Raw genomic sequence first — 4826 nt, 5'->3', positions numbered from 1 at the left:
AAGATGTCAACAAGAAGGGACTGGAAGGCAGGATGTCTTCTTTGCCCTGTTGGCATCTCCATCACCTGAAGGAAGAACTCTGCCCGCATGGAACTCAGTATATCTTCACTGAGATGCTGCTGATTATAGGAACTCCCATACACACCTTAATTAGTCACATGACCCAGGATGGATAGCATCAAGCAAGAGTGTATTCAGAATAAATGTTCTATAAAAGGAACTACCAGGAATGCAACCTGAAACCTTCAGAAATCAAACATTTATTGTATATTTCCATCCAGTGCAATGGTGCAGATGTAGAGAAAGGAGCAGTTAGTAAAGGACTGTGGCTGAGCCTCCCCTTATTCTGGGCACACACTCCCCTTATTCTGGAGTCTTCCAGAAGAGTTTTCTGGGATGAGTTACTGCACAAGGGAGACAGGGTCTCATCAATCACTCACTACCACCAGAGATGCTGTTCTAAAATACGAATTTGGTGGGCACCTGGGTGGCTCAGTCAGTTAAACATCCGACTCTTGATTTCAGCTCAGGTAATGATTTCAAGATTATGAGATAGAGCCAGGTATAGGGCTCAGTGCTTAGGGGGGAGCCTACTTAAGATTTTCTCCTCTCCCTCCCTCTCTCCCTCTCCCCTTCTCCTCAATCATGCATGCTCACGCTCCCTCTCTCTCTCAAATAAATAAATCTTTTTAAAAAATAAAATAGGCCGCGAGCTGGGGCTGGCCGCCTCCTGGGAGTGCCGCGGCCGGGGCCTCCTCCTGGCTGGGCCCTCCTCCCCCGCCGTGCCCGCCGCCGGCCGCCGACACCGTGTGCAAGCGCAAGGGCGCCGGGCTCCCGGGCTCCCGGCCTGCACGCCCTGCAAGCAGCCCCGCTGCGGGGGCCACGGCGGCGGGCACGGAGGGGCGCACGGAGGGCCCGCGGGGGGGGGGGGGGGCGCCTAGCCGCCGCCCCCCGACGCCGCCTGCTGCCCCCCGGCCCCCGCGCCCCCTGAGGCCCCCGCACTCCCGGGGACCCCAGCGCCCCCGCGCCCCCTCGGCCGCCCAGCAGCAGCAGCAGCAGCAGCACGACTGCGGGGACGCCGACCGCCGGGAGCCCCCCCCCAACCCCTGCGATTGTCACAGGGATCCGCCCCCCCGAAACCCCGGAAATCAACCAGCTGCCACCGTCCATCCTGCTCAAGGTCACTGATGAATCATTGGAAAAAATTGCATCAAGAAGTCAGGATATAATTGAAATCAACATTTCTGATTGTCGCAGTATGTCTGATACTGGCGTATGTGTTCTAGCATTTAAGTGTCCTGGACTTCTTAGGTATACAGCCTACAGGTGTAAACAGCTTTCTGACACTTCTATTATTGCGGTTGCCTCTCACCGGCCTTTACTTCAGAAAGTTCATGTAGGCAACCAGGACAAACTTACTGATGAAGGACTCAAACAGCTGGGATCAAAGTGCAGAGAACTCAAAGATATTCATTTCGGCCAGTGTTACAAGATCTCAGATGAAGGCATGATCGTCATAGCTAAGGGCTGTCTGAAATTACAAAGAATATACATGCAGGAAAACAAATTAGTAACAGATCAGTCGGTGAAAGCATTCGCTGACCACTGTCCTGAACTTCAGTATGTTGGCTTCATGGGTTGTTCAGTTACTTCGAAAGGAGTCATTCACCTAACCAAGCTACGAAATCTTTCCAGCTTGGACCTACGTCCTGTCACTGAACTGGATAATGAAACTGTGATGGAAATTGTCAAGAGGTGCAAAAATCTTAGCTCTCTCAATCTCTGTCTGAACTGGATCATAAATGACAGGTGTGTGGAGGTCATTGCAAAGGAAGGACAAAACCTGAAAGAGCTGTATTTGGTGTCCTGTAAAATCACAGATTATGCACTGATTGCCATCGGCCGGTACAGCATGACGATAGAGACTGTGGATGTCGGATGGTGTAAAGAAATTACAGACCAAGGAGCCACCCTGATTGCACAGAGCAGCAAATCTCTGAGATATCTGGGGCTGATGAGATGCGATAAAGTCAACGAAGTGACGGTGGAGCAGCTGGTGCAGCAGTACCCCCACATCACCTTCAGCACCGTGCTGCAGGACTGCAAGAGGACCTTGGAGAGGGCCTATCAGATGGGCTGGACCCCCAACATGTCTGCAGCCTCCTCCTAACGCTCCTGCTGGGGGAGGGGGGAGATCTCGGGGGGCCGAGCCCTTGGAAAGATTTTCCCTGTTCCACGTCTACGGGTGTACCCCAGTGTATATGTGTGTCTTGTTCGCATAACACATAGCATAAGCGCAATTGCTGTTTGTTCGCAGGTGAACTGGGGTGGGGTGGTTTTTTGTTTTTTGTTTTTTTGTTTTTTCCTTAAAAATTAAAGATTTGGGATCCCTGGGTGGCGCAGCGGTTTAGCGCCTGCCTTTGGCCCAGGGCGTGATCCTGGAGACCCGGGATCGAATCCCACATCGGGCTCCCAGTGCATGGAGCCTGTTTCTCCCTCTGCCTATGTCTCTGCCTCTCTCTCTCTCTCTCTGTGACTATCATAAATAAATAAAAATTTAAAAAAAAAATTAAAGATTTTTGAAAGCCACAGACCCTTTGGTCTTTAAACTCAAAGGCTTGTTTCTCTAAAGAAAAAAAAGTTTTTTATTTACTGTAAAACCAAAAACCGTGGGCCCTAGTATGTTGATCTTCTAATTGCCGCCTCTTGAAGATGCCCCGAAATGAAGGCATCCATCGGCCTTCTCTTCCGATGGAATAGAATTGTGCACTGCTCCTGATGGTGACCAGGCCAGAAGGGATGGTGCACCAATTAGAAACCAGGAAACCAGGCCTTTGCAACATTTCAGGGGCCTACACACGTATAGGTCCTCACACACACACACACCCTAACATGCCAGTACCAGTACGCGTGAGCACAAACGCCAGGGCACTTTCTTTCTAGATCGTTCTCTGACAGAGGGGCCTTCCTCCAGGCTACTGAGGAAGCTAGGCACCCAACCCGGGATATGCACAGGTGGCTAACTTGCTGTCTGCAAGTGAGGGAGGGACTCGAGAACATAAAGCCTTCTGAGAAGTTTTTATATGGAGGCAACCATCTGAGCTCCCCTGGCCAGCTCACACAAGTTAATTATCCATTATTCTGCAAATTTGTTCTGTAGAGTCCTGAATATTTTCGTTAAGGTTTATGTTAATGTTGTATTCGCTCTTGTTTCATGGATTGCAACTGGTCCGGATATATTTTAATGATATTTGAAGCTACCCTTAAGCGTTATCCACATTCAAAGCACCAGTGTAATACTAGTGTGCGGTTATTAAAAAAAAAAAAAAAACAATACCTACAGATCATTTAATTATTTTTGTTGATTTTGGTAATTATGAAAGTTTATTTCTAAGATTTGGAGGTAGTCACATGAATAGAAGATTAATGAGTGAGATATAAGTAGACAATCTTCCTATTGATTTATCTTTTTTTTTTTTTGCTTTGCTTTGGGCTTTAGAACAGGTTTTTTGGATATATGCATGTTAATTTTGAATAGTTCTTGTGGTACTACAGAGATCTATTGCTGGTTAATGTATGAGTTAAGAGGAAAAATTAGAAAATCTTTTCATTAAGATTTGTGTTTACACTTGTCGGAAATAAGCATTTCTTTGTTTCAAGATTGCCAGCTTTCAGTTAAGACAATATCTATCAGTAAATGAATATATGTTTAGATTTCACACATCTTTACAATTAATTCATAGTAGGGACTCAGGCTCAAGTAAACTTTCCTGTGTCTCGATTTATAATCAAGACAGCAGGGGAGCCTTTTTAAGCTAAAGAGTGATTATCTTTCACAGTAGAGCTAGATACAAAACCCTGCCCTGTGAGTTTGCTATTTATTCTTCCCCAATGTGGACATAACTGGGTTTTTTGTTTTGTTTTGTTTTGTTTTGTTTTTGGTCTTTAACAGATATACTAAGGTTTGAGTTTCACTTTCTGTAAGTCCCAATATGTCTAAAATGATACTAGCTGTAAGCAACAAAATATAGCTTTACATTCACAAATACCATTCACTTATTTATAGTGACTCCTTTTTTGTAAACACTGCTTCCTTTGATTATGTCAACATGTTTCTGATGTGGCATATGTTTTTTTGCTTTTAATCCCAATCAGTTAAGAAAATCTAGTTAGTAAGCACCAAGGGTATTTTTTTTCCATCACTAAATAGGTTACTAATTTAATTTGAAAGGAATAAAATTTGTGTAAGAAGAAAAGCTGTTTATTATTAATAAAAAAGTTCTTGCACATCAAGTGGTATCGTTTTCATGTTCATTTCCCCACCACTGAAAAATATTTTAATTCACGATATTTTAACTGGTTTTTAATCCAAAACTAATTTATAAGAAGTATGTATAGTAATAGTAGCTTGAGTGAATAAACAAAAGTTTAATTTTTATATATGTCACACTATATTTTAAATAGTTAAAAAAGACAAAAGAAGGGAGAGCGGTTGATGATATGGATGGTGCCATTTCAGTTCAAAGTTGTGATAATCTTTAGAGTGTTACAGTTTGGTTGTCAAATGGTTCCAGAGGTGTATAATTGATTTTTTTTTTAATGTTGCATTGTTTGAATCTAAAATACAGCACTATAACATGCTTTAGCTTGGGGCGTGGTTTGGGGTGGGGAACTTGCACTTATTCTTTAAGATGTTGACTAATCCAGAAAGCCTGATGCAACATAACCTGGAAAACTACTGTGGTATATTTGTAGAAATCTGTAGAAATATCATATCCAGACTCAAAGCATTAACTAAAAAAAAAAAAAAAAAAAAAAAAAAAAAA

The 4826-nt window shown here is 43.9% G+C and overlaps 1 pseudogene; it reads left to right on the top strand.

Moving 5' to 3' along the window:
- Nucleotides 1–203: 203 nt before the first annotated feature.
- On the top strand, nt 204–4293 carry LOC144285321 (F-box/LRR-repeat protein 17 pseudogene; annotated as a pseudogene).
- The last annotated feature ends 533 nt before the right edge of the window (nt 4294–4826 follow it).

This window comes from Canis aureus, chromosome 16 (genome assembly GCF_053574225.1).
Source record: "Canis aureus isolate CA01 chromosome 16, VMU_Caureus_v.1.0, whole genome shotgun sequence".
NCBI lineage: Eukaryota > Metazoa > Chordata > Mammalia > Carnivora > Canidae > Canis > Canis aureus.
This window is presented reverse-complemented; position numbering and strand designations above follow the sequence as displayed.